Genomic DNA, 13139 nt, shown 5'->3' with positions numbered 1-13139 from the left:
ACCTGTTGACCGAAAGTCATGTTGAGTTTTTTACCTGTCTACATTCTATATGTCAGGGCGGCACCATTTAAGGGCGGCAGGCAGGCTGACATTCTGTTAAATAGCAGCATGGCACAGCGGGTGGGCAGCGGCGAGTGATGAGCGCCATTGCCGCAGACATGAATTATCATATGTTGGCGGCAGCGCCGCTCGTCACCCGCCACTGCCCACCCACTCTGCCATTCACATTACATCACCGCTTAGTGGCTGGGTTCGACAGTCCCCCTGTGTATCCGGAAATGGCTCAGGCTCACTGCTGCCGGCTCCCGCCCATTGGCTACTCTACACACACAGTCTATTGGCTGCGTATCCAGCAGCTGAGCGGCGCGCAGATCCTCCCTGCACTCAGTCAGTCACAGTGTGAGAGAGACTGACGGAGACACTGTGCTAATCACTGTACTACTAAGTGCCTCCCTCCGGGTCATCTGTACAGTGAGCAGCCCAGAGTGCTTAAAAATATATTAAGGTGGGCTAGAGTTAAATTTTAATGAAATATATAAATAACAATGTATATACATATATGATTACATTAAAATAGGGGGGGGGGGGACACAAAAATGTTGTGCCTAGGGGTGGCCTGACCCCTAAATTCGCCCCTGTATATGTCGGGATTTTAAATGTCAGGATTTTGACCTTGTCAGGATTTTGATCATCGGTCAATGGTTGTCGGTATTTTGACCGTCGGGATTTTGACTGCATCCCAGATAGACAGGGCAGCAATAACTATATAGTGCAAATCTAATGCAGATTGTATGTAAATAGTACAGAGATAGCAAAGATTGCATAGCAATCGAATAGAAAAGGAATCTCACCATTATTATTAGCACATTTATGTAGAGTCACGTGGCTAAAGGCCGTTCTGTGAGTTTTCCAGTTCTTGCTTGACTGCTGTGAGGTCTCTACAGTTTTGTGTACTTGTATAGGGAACCGGTGGGTCGGCTTGCGTATTAGCAGAATGTGTGAAGCTGGGAGACCTGATGAGGCTTATCCTTACAGGGCAGATGACAGAGGACCTGAGTTTGCATAGTGTATAGTCTGTTAATAGAGAGGGAATGCTACATGGCCCACACTGTCCTGAGTGGATGCTGGAACTAGAATAGAGACACAGTGGTAAATTTACTAAGATGGGAGTTCTATTGAAGGTGGGGTGTTGCCAATAGCAACCATTTCACAGCTCTGCATGTCAACCTGAACCGGGGCATTCAAGCCTTATCCAGAGGTGCAACCCTATGCTGTCCCCGATACACTGGCCCCGATTTGTCCTAAGGACATGTTGGACCAGTTTGCCCAGAGCCCCTCGGCAGCTCCCCGGGAGGCTCACATGCGATCTGGCACTTGATTGGACATTTTTAAATGCAAAAAAATTACATGATATTTATTACATGTAGTTCTCCCGGGGAGCTGCTGCGGTGGCGGGGGGGAGGGCAGTGGGGTCCGGCCAGCTGGTGTTAGTGGCGGGGGAAGGGCAGCAGGGTTAGTCCGAGCGGTGGCGGCTGGAGCTTGTAGCAGCATTTTCCAGGCGGCAGGATGCGGCTGCTGAATATTTTGAAATGGCTGAGACCTGCCAGTCATTTCAAAATATTCAGTAGCCGCACCCCACCGCCCGGCCCACCCCCTGCTGCACAGGAAGAAGGTCCCAGGTCGGGTGGTGGGACGGACAGCAGGTCAGACCACCTGCTCAGGTCCGATGCGCACGGGACCTGAGGGCACATCAAACTGGGCCGATTTATGCATATTTCACGGCCCGATTCGTCGCAATCGGCCCAAATCAGCTCAGTGTATGGGCACCTTTAGATGCAAAGGCTCAGAAACCGGTCCAGACACACCTCCATTTTTCTAGCAACCCCCCCCCCTCCCCCATATCTCCAGCCAAATGCTGACTATTGCTAATAAATGGCATTGTTAATGTGGGCAAGAGTACAAACATCGCTCCATCAGCATTGCTGCCCCTCTTCAGGACCATGTTTTGCCAAAACTAAGATAGTTATTAAAGGGAGAAATCCATAACTGCTGGGAAAACAGCTTACGTAGCACACGAAGTGGGGTTCAGTGACCTGCGTGCGATATTTGGGCCTAGAGACCTGCCCAAAATTTTTATCTGCAGCTCATGTTCCTCTAGTTCTACCTCTGCAGCAGCCTCTTACAGTCTGTGATTGCATGCGGGCTGGCAATGTTATCCCTCTAATAGACATACAACAATTAATTTAAAATAATAATGTATCGCTGTAAAATCCACGCCAAATTCTACATTGTTGTGTAAACATCTTGTTTGTATTCATTTGAAATTATACCAGAAACATTAGTAAAACAAATACTAATTATATCTTCTTGCTCAGCAGTTGGCCTGCAGAATCCGGTATTAATGGGTAAGTGAATACTAATTAATTCAGCATGCTGCGTGTGATGCAATGAATCAGCAGCCAGAGTGCCGACTGGAATTTTATTTCTCAATTGTTCGGTGGAGTGAAGCTGAAGTAGCGGATTTTACAGGATCATTTATCAATTCTTGGCCAAAAGTGATAAATCGTGATAGGCACTGCGTGCTGCAACCAATATGATTATTAAATAGCAGGTAACATCGCACATCAGTGGGAGAAATCTATCGGAGGACTCGCATGGATTGGCCTAGTGGGGAACAGAAATAAGACCAGTGACTCAGTGTTCCACTATAGAAAGCTGATTGGATGGTACATTTGGGGAGCAAGTGATTTGGGATAGTGCAATTCAGCACCTTCATGTGGGGTAAGGGGGGTATTCAATCCCCTGCCGCTATCTCCGACCCCCGAAAAGTTAACACCCTGTTAACTTTTCGGGGGGGCAGGAGCCGTGACCCAACAGAAGCGCTGGCGGACGGCAGCAGGTAACTATAGCCCCGCAGACCCCCCCCCCACCTTCTTCGCGCGTGGGCTGCGGGACTATAGTTATGCCACTGCGGCTGGTGCCTATTCAATGCTATCTTTCCCAACAGCATTGAACAGGCTTCTCGGCAGAACGTGCGCGACTTTAAAAGCAGTCGGGCTCATTTTGCCAAGAACGGCCGTGGATTGCCGAGCTTACATCCAGATCTCGATGATCCATGGCCGTTTCTCGAGGCCACGCCCCCTTTTCAGCACTCGTCAGGCGGGACATTGAATCCCGCCTGCCGAGATGCAGTCGAGCGACCCGAGAAAGGGACTGGGTCATGACTGTCGGGCCGGCCCGACAGTCATGACCCAGGATTGAATACCGCCCTTATACTGCAAGGGAAAAGGCCAAATTGTCCTGGCTTGGGTGGCGATACCAGTATTGGCATGGGTATAGTTGGGAAATAGGGTGCTGTTTCTACGGGGCCAGCAGCTACAGGATGTGGTCAACAGTCCAAAGGATGACACATGAAAAAGGTTGACATGCATTCGGTCGACGCGGTCAAAAGTTTGAGAAAAGCAATTGGTCAGCAAGAGTTTTTCATGGTTTTTTCTCGGCCTATTTTTTACAAAAAGGTGGATTTCATACTTCACTATCCACAGGGACAAAGAGGGAGAATATAATAGTGTGCTGAGTGTAGCGGTACACCTTTACTGTGTCCATGTCGACATTGTGTAATTGTCAACATGGACACTGTATAGAATACTTGTGTTCCGTCCTATTAAATGGTCTTACCTCTGTACATGCTTCGCTTGCCTAGCGAACTTCCTAGGTGTCATTGTCACCTCTAAACTTTAAAATTGTCATTGGAGATTATATCACGGTTTAATTAATTACTTAATTATGTTACAGTTGCGGTGCTCTAAATTAAGTTCTGAATCTGCTTTTATAAAATGCTGCACAGGGATATTTCCATGTTGGGTTGTTCGCTGCGGTGTTTGATACGACGACATGTTCCAACCAGGCTCACACCACACACACTTTGCACTCACTGAATATACTCGTCTGCAGCCAGGAATCTTTGGGAAAATGGTGCAATGCCAGAGTCTAGACCAGGCATGTCCAAACTGTGGCCCTCCAGCTGTTGTGAAACTACACATCCCAGCATGCTTTGCCATAGTTTTAGTACTCCCTAATAGCAAAACTGTGGCAAGGCATGATGGGACTTGTAGTTTCACAAAAGCTGGAGGGCCATAGTTTGTACATGCCTGGTCTAGACTGTCCTTGAACCATTGTGAGGGTGCACACAATACTGCCCATGGACACCTCTGGCAGTGGGGCGTGGCCACACTCCAAACTGACCACTCCCTCTTAAACTATTGGGACCTGTAACTTTTGATGTGGCTTTAATGAAGTAAAAATGTGGCCGAAAATGGGTAAGGAGGCTAATGTCGCTCTGATGTATCTGATTGGCTAAGTGATCTATCCCTCTTTGGGGTCTATTGGGTCTGTTTACTGAGCCTTGGAGAGAGGTAAAGTGAAAGGAGCAGTATCATCCATTCAGCTCCTAACTGTCATGTTACGGGCTGTGTTCAAAAAACGGCAGGAGCTGGTTCGTTGATAGTTTGTCTCCGTCACATAGACCCCTTTATATTGTATGCCAGTTTTATTTATGTATGGTACAGTAGATACAGCTGTATTTGGATGATGTTAGTCTGCTGTTCTGCCGGAGGGGGATCTTGCAGTCCTTCCCCGGTGGAATGGAGTGACCTGAATATGTAGAACAATTTTTCTGTTCTGCAGATGCGCTGATCAACTCCAAAGTACAGTTAACAGCATAAGCTGCCGCTTCCTACCCCTCAGCCGGCCGGACTCTTATTGCAGTCTAGCAGAGCCACACCCACTGCCAGTGAGTCAGTTGGAGTGGCAGTTGCTTGGCCTCCCCTATCTGAATTTTAACTGCGCTGCAGCCCTTCATCTGGAGTCTCCCCTGGTGGTAGGCTTAAGGCCTTTGCCCCACTCTCATGGGTTGTAAAACATACATGCACAACTTTATCTTTTTTTTTGTTGTTATTATTATAATGTTGAGGTTGCTTTTTCTGTTTTTTTTTAAAACAAGTTGCTTCTCCCACATGTATAGGCTTCTTTTATTTTATGTATCTTATATAACAAAAGGCCAACGCTACTCCTCAACTGTATGGGGGGAATTCAAGTGTTTTGCGCATTAGCAACCACTAGACAAAGCAATTCAAGTACTACTCCGTTGGCCTGCGTAGAGCCGCCAGCGCTGACATTACTGTTATGTTCCTTCATTTTGACGAGCTGGTAATTAATAATATTATAAAATCTGACGGCGGTCACTGGTTACTTGGTTGATGTTGTTTACACTGTTGAACCTCTAATCCTTGCAGAGTTACCATCCAGACCATTTTATGCAGGAGTGTGCCTTATAAATTATATATAATACCACATGTAGATCAGACATTGAGTATTTCTCTTTTAGGTGAAGCTGTAAGACTATGTAGGAAGAGAAGATAAATTGAGCTTTAACACATAACATCCATTATAAAGCGTAATGTATGCTGGCTGTGCACAGTCAGACTATAAGATGCATCACAGGATTTTAGTGACATTAAGGACCACAGGAGCCTATAAGCCTTTAACAGCGTTATTATTTACTGCAGGTAGACTGATCTGTTATCATGCATGGCTTTTATGTTACAATAACCGATTAAATCAGAAATTAAACGTGCCATTGCTTCCTCCGTCAAAACCATCTCCTTCCTTACGCCTATTAATCTCACTCGCTAGCCGCGGCCTCCGGTTGTCCGACTCATTATCATTCCTCTGCTTTATAGAAGTACTCTGTCAGCCTACACTTCTCCCAAACTCCCATACAACGATGTGCATGTGATCAGCTGATCTGATAGCAAAGTTTAAAATGCATTAAGATAATGAATAGATTTGAAGATGGAAATGGTTTATCACTGCAGGATGATTTCCAAAACAACCAGACACACTATATGTGGACGGGAGAGAGAGAGAGAGATAACGCTGGAATCTGCTATACAGAGAGAGTGTAAGATAACGGCAGGAATGTGAACAATACTTATTATTAAGGGATTATGGTATACGGTCGTTAGGTCGAAACATATTAGTCGACATATATTGGGTCGATCACTGAAGGTCCATATGGCTTAAGTCCGACACTTGAAATAGGTTGACATGCCTAAGGTTTACATGGTTGGATGGTCGACACAAGCATTAGGTAGAAAATGGCAAGGTCAACAGTCAAAAGATCGACATGAGTTTTTCCGCTTTTTCTTTAGCCGACAGTTGCCGGCAGGCGGTATTTCATGCCCTACCGTCCACTATGGCGTGGTGGGAGAATAAAATAGTGTGCCAAGCGTATCGAGGTACCGTGCCGAAGCATGGTGAGCGCAGCAAGTCATGCGATGGTTTGCGGTACACTTAGATCAGGCATGTCCAACGTTGGTATGTATTTTGCAGAATCGGGAAGCATTCCTTAGGGGACGTGATCTAATACAGCGTGCATGCATAAACCGATGTAATGAAATAATATTTCTCAGATATAAAAGTCACTTTAATGCCGGCCTACTTTCTCAGGTCATGTGATGCCTAGGTGTTGCACCAATGAGCAGTGCCGTAAAGATAAAACAAATGTACAGCTGTAATGTACGTGGTCCAAATGTGTTTTCAGTCTCTAGAGGAGGCAGGGGTGTGTCCGGGATACCCACTAGCCAGAGGTTAATTGTAATGTAGTTTTCATCGAAACGAACCAAAGGGGTGATTCTGGTTGGCTCGTTCCCACGCAATTCACCGAGCACAAGAGACGCCACAAAAGGGGAAGTGTAATGAGAAAACATCCCCTCGCATGTCTCCGCAGCAGGGGAAATCATTCGATGGTTGCCGACCATCGAATGATTTCTCCTGCCATCGCAAATAAGTCAGTGGAAACTGACTTTTATTTAAGGGATGAAGACTGGACGGGCAGCTGATGTCCTGTGGCCCCCCAGTCATCGGCCCGTCTGCGTACCCATGGGAACACCCTGGATTTTCATTAGAACACCCATAAAACACTAGGCATTCCCAGTCCCGCCTTGTCCGCCCCCGGGCTCTCCGATCCTTACGAACGGCTCAACGACTATGCAAGTCGCCGAAGCCATTCGCAAAGGGTTGCTGCACATGCGCATAATGTACCAAGTGCATGCGCAGAGCCCCAAACATCGGAACAGGGACAAGTGATTCATAATCACCTCCCAAGAACCAAAATGTATCCATGGTCCTGGTCCACAGAGTTACTGACTCCCTAGTTGAGTAACCATGTATAATTTGAGTGCATGGTCTAGAACAAGAATAGCCAACTCCAGTCCTTAAGAACCACCAACTGTTCATGTTTTCCAGACCACCTGGTAGGTGCACTATTTTCTTACGGACAAATTACAAAAGATCCACAGGTAGAAATAATTCTTAACTTGTGATTCTATGAGGAGACCTGGAACATGTTAACTGTTGGTAGCGCTAGAGAACTAGAGTTGGCTGCCCCTGGTCTAGAACCTGCCCTTCTGCCCACCAGGTATTTCCCGTTTACCCATGGATAGTCACACTCTATATTTGATGCGGGTTCTCAGGCTTCAGTGGCAGAAGATTGGATACATGTGAACAATAAACATAACCTATGCATTTTAATGTCTTACCAAATGCCGGGTAATCTGGGGCCATCTATAAGAGTCACACATTATGATGAAATCAAACATTTAATAAATAAACCTCCTAAACCGTGATATACTCTTCGTATCATGTAGCACTGCACGACTTGACTTTGCGAGCAATCGGAATTCATCGTAACTTATTTAAATATACAAACCATCCCAAAGAATAATTATCGTTGACTTGAGTTGCAGTACACTACAGACAAACATACACAGTTTTCTTTAAACAGCAATAACTTACATGCAAGGATACAATTATTTAAAGACGCACTTGCACTTTTCTTAGCAGAAATGTTAATGAGCTGTTTAATGATCAGACGCAATCCAAAATATACGGAATATAATTTGTTAGAAATTGCACACAGATGTATGTTACACTTTTCTTTTTCTTTTTTTTTTTAAGTTAAATACTACAGCACATGTTGAAGATCGTCCACATTTTGAATGTAAAATGCTAATTTATGTAACAAGGCCCAGTCAGGCACATGTAACATTGTGTTTGTCTCAAAACATTGGCACCTGCAGATGTAGTACCTCACGTGCTAATTGTTGTATTAAACCCTTTGTGGGGGGTTTAATCAATGCTCGTGAGAGATAAAATTGTGTGAGATAATGTACTGACCAAACCGCTCCTAACTTATAGTTTTGGACACAGTCTGTAAAATGTAAGGCATAAGCTGATTAGCTGGTACTTTATCTCTCGCAATGTTGTCTCCGAACTTTGGTTTAAAAATAATAATATTTAGAATTTATTATAGAATTTTGTCACATTTCCAGTCTTTTAATGTAGTTATTACCAGAATATTGCCAGGAATATATGATGAGCTGTGCAGACTGAACACCGTTCTATCAAGGCCATGATACAGTTCAAAAAATGTTTTTCAAAAATATATCAATTACATCAGACTGAGGCAATGAAGAGGTCTGTTAATTGGCTCTCATTCCTCGTGTAATGTGTGCGGTTTGTTCTCTCTCGTACACACATTATATACACATTACACCGCACATAAGGTAGTATTTATTGTCCTCTATGAGGGCTGAGCACTCTTTCCGCACAAGCCGGTCACAGCAAAACATGTGCGCAGCCAACACGCAGCATCTGTGTAAATAGAAGTTGATAAATAAAACCAGATTTCATAGAACTGACGGGGAAACGGGTATTTTCCTTACCTGACTTATTGCCATTTGTGCAGCCGCTGATTGATAGTGATCATTTAAGACCTTTTTATGTGAATAAGTGGCCAGTAAAGCTCAACTACTAACAAACCACAATCTCATCTGTCTCCATAACTGTTACTTCCTAATTGTTTCTGCTAGAACTGAACTTGTGCGGTGTGTAATATAGCCTTCATTTCCCTCTCTCTATCGGTAATAAACGCACTGAAAATAGAAATGAAATATAGGACAATGGAGCTGATTCTGGTTGACTCAGTAAGCTGCGAGTCAACCGGAGAGCCTGCCCCGCCGAATTTCCCGGCAACTTCTAGTCCCGTCACTACCATGCAAGGGGATGTGTAGCGAAGACCCATCCCCTCCGCTGCCGGAGAAATCACTCCAGGGTTGCCGACCATCGAATGATTTCTCCTGGCTTCACAAATAAAAGTCAGGGCAAACTGACTTTTATTTTCGGCCGCCGGGACAAAGACAGGGCGGGCGGCTGATGTCATGTGATGTCACCCTCCCACCCCCGGCACACATCGTCCCGCCCGCATATCCATGGGAACACCCAGTGTTTTCATGGGGACATCCATAAAACTCTATCCACATCCAGCCCGCCCCGTTCCCTGTGAGCGGCTCAGAGACTATGCAAGTTACCGAAGCCGCTCACAAAGGCAATCTGCATGTGCGATTGGCAGACATTGTGCCAGGAGCAGCTCCAATGACAGCGGCTCCATCTGTAAGTGAATTGGAGGGCATTGATGTTAATATGAACTTGGGGCACTATAATGTGGAACCGTATGTAGTGGATTCACATCCTTGTGGCATAATATGAACTTGGGGCACTATAATATGGCACCGTATGTAGTGGATTCACAACCTTGTGGCATAATATGAATGTGGGGCACTATAATATGGCACCATATGTAGTGGATTCACAACCTTGTGGCATAATATGAATGTGGGGCACTATAATATGGCACCATATGTAGTGGATTCACAACCTTGGCCCTTATTCTGATCGGTGCAGCCGGATCCGAATATGCGGCCAGGACCGTGCGTGCAAAACCCCGCCTTCCATACGGATCGCCAACTCCGTCCGTACGCGGTAAAAAGCTGGCCGAACGGACCGCACGTGTATTTTTCATGGAATACGCCTCCTCCATCTCAGGGAACCTCCCCCATAATTCGATGGTCGCAGACCATCGAATGCAGGACCGAGTGGTCCACCAGCTCCCGCAACCTCAGACCACACGGACGTTTTTCCGTGCAAAAGCAGGGATCTGGGCGGGCAGCTGACATCCGGCGATGTGATATGTCCGCCCCCTACACGTGCGTCACGGCCGCATTACCATACGTACGCCCAGCGTTTGCATGGGAACGCCCATGAAACGCGCGGCGTATGCATATGGTAATTAGCCCAAATAGCCCTTCACCCCCTGTTCGGAGTGTTCACATTTCATGCAGGATTTGGCCGTACGCCCCGCTCGCACATGCGCAGAGACGCCTCTGCACATGAGCAGACACAAAACATCGGCGGCACGAACGCATGCGGATATTACCGCACCAACCAGAATAAGGGCCCTTGTGGCATAATATGAATGTGGGGCACTATAATATGGCACCATACAGTATGTAGTGGATTCACAACCTTTTGGCATAATATGAATGTGGGGCACTATAATGTGGCACCGTATGTAGTGGATTCACAACCTCGTGGCATAATATGAATGTGGGGCACTATAATATGGCACCGTATGTAGTGGATTCACATCCTTGTGGCATAATATGAATGTGGGGACCTATAATATGGCACCAAATGAACTTGGGGCATAGGAACAGCAGGACAGTATCCAAATAGCAGGACTGTCCAGCTGTAATCAGGGCAGTTGGATAATGTGCCAGATTAATAACAACAATGCAATGTAGAAAATACTCCATAGTCCTGTGCAGTATAATGTATCATATGTATAATGCATAATTCAAGTGCACAGTCTGGTACCTGATTCCTAGAGGAGGGGGCGGCTCAGTCCAATTCCAACTCAATCCGGTAGGTTCTGTCATACTGGGCACTTTCAATAAACTGTTTTGCAGAACAGATTATATGTATCGTGTTGTTGACGGCATTACGTTTCACCTGCACCTTATCTAATGAAAAATATGTACTCTAAAACTAATTTCTAATAACTGCAATACCGCATAGTATGATCAAAGCAGTCCTGAAATCACTAACAGATTGGCTAGCGAAGTTCACTAGGTTTGTAGAAAAATGACAGTTATGGGGGATTTTATTACTCTTGGCAGCCACGGTGCTTCTATTTGCTTGAGTGTAAGATGTATGTTCTGTAATAAACCCAGCTGCCATCCCCGGAGTAACTGCTCAGGTAAGACTGTCAGCGCTTGATAAGTGGTCAATGTTGTTCCATTTGTTTTATGCGAAACTCCGCTCAGAAGTCTCAATACAAACTCAAGACAAAGGAGCCCGTCAGCTGTCTGCTAAAAGGTAATTCAATACTGTACAACAAACGCTGTAACCTTGTTCTTCTTGTAGTAGAAAATGTTCTCTCTGAATTCTACAGAGTAGCCTTAGAACTGACCAGATGGGCATCTGTGGGCAGGATCTTGGCACCCATCAGTACCCTTCCACTGCCATGTTTGGGGGGGAATTACAGTTACTTAAATCAAAGCAACAACAAAAAAAGGTCATCTAAAACATATTGAGAAAGATTTAAAAAAAACGACACAATGTAATACAGAGTATCCCTTATACGAAATGCTCGGGACCACAAGCATTTTGGATAAGGGATTTTTCCAGATTTTTGGCTTAATTTTTTTTTAAACATACGTACAAGTCCCCTGGTGATGCCCCGATGGTCCCTCGGTGTCCACAGCAGGCCTTCAGCATCGTCTCCGGCAGTCCCAGGAGTGCATTGCGCAAGTTCCCAGGCTTGCCGGTGACGTCACTCGCGCAATGCACTCCTGGGACCGCTGGGGACGCTGGAGAGGATGCTGATGGCCTGCTGTGGATGCCGGGGGACTTGGTAAGGATGAAAAAAGGGTTAAGGGGGAGGAATTTGAATTATTCCCCAAAACACGGTTTTTGGAATAATTCGGATAATAGATCTCCGGATACGGGATACTCAACCTGTACTGATTCCAATAACATATAGCAAAATGATCCTCCTCCTCTCTATCCCCCTCTTCTTCCCATCACTATTGGTCGACAGTCAAAAGGTCAACATGTATAAGTTCAACATAGTCAAAAGGTTGACACAAGCAATATGTTGACATTGAAAAGGTGATATGAGTTTTTTTCTCCAAAAAAGGTGTTTTTTTTCATACTTTACTTTCCAAGTGGGCATAGAGTGAGATTTATAGTGTCAACCTTTTCCTTGATGAACTATTGCTGTGTTGATCTTTTGACCGTGTTGACTTAATGCATGCCGGCCTTTTTCATTTGTCGACCTATCGATTGTCAACGCTATGACCCATACCCCTCTACAACAGCCACTGGCAAGGAAGTCCCGAAACCAGCGCATTTTGTACCAAATGGAATGGGTCATGGTGAAGGGCATATGCCATGTCTGTGCTAGCTTCACTGTTGCCACAGAGGCGTTGCCATGCAAATTAGTGGGAGGGGTTAGAATGGGAGCACTAGTAGAGTAAAAAAGGAAGATAGCTTTGTGAATTATAGCTACTGAAAAAGTAAAGTATATGCATAAGATGTATTTTATTATAGCTAAATCCCACAACACATTCAGGGAGATGTATGAAATACCGTTATGGGGGAGAATGGGTATCCGTGCATGTTTTGTCCGCTGATACCACTTCTCCCCCATGCAGAGCCAGTGCGGGCACTCCACCTGGGGGGGGGGGGGGTGATGCGGCTTCCGCTGTGGTCCATGGGGGGGGAGATGCGGCGTCCTTCCGGGGGGATCACTAACCTGCTCTCAGCTCCTTTCTTCCTGCTCTCCTCGGCGGGAGCTTTGCCGCTGCTGCTGCATCTTCTTGTGCTGCTCATTACCACCCTCCAGTGGCCCGCGCCCTAGGCAAATGCCTAATGCTGCTTAGTGGTGACGCCAGACCTGCCCCCATGTAAGAAGGAGCCGCAGTTCCTAAAATGACAGGGGCGCAATGCTCCCCTGTCCATATCAGCGATGCTGTCTATAAGATAGCAGGCCGATATGCAGGGCAAATGTATGAACGGTCGGCAGCACTGACTGTTCCGCCCCTGCCGCTATCAACTTCAACAGCTGCCGGTTGGTGATGCCCTATCCGCACAGCAGCAACAGCGTCGTCCCTGCTGCCAGCTTTGGGCTGCACAGGAGATCTCGCATGAGTAACAAGATAGTGCGCATGCCCAGT

This window comes from Crinia signifera, chromosome 7 (assembly GCF_055691185.1).
Source record: "Crinia signifera chromosome 7, ASM5569118v1, whole genome shotgun sequence".
Lineage (NCBI taxonomy): Eukaryota > Metazoa > Chordata > Amphibia > Anura > Myobatrachidae > Crinia > Crinia signifera.
The sequence above is the reverse complement of the archived record's forward strand: the minus strand, read 5'-3'. Positions refer to the sequence as shown.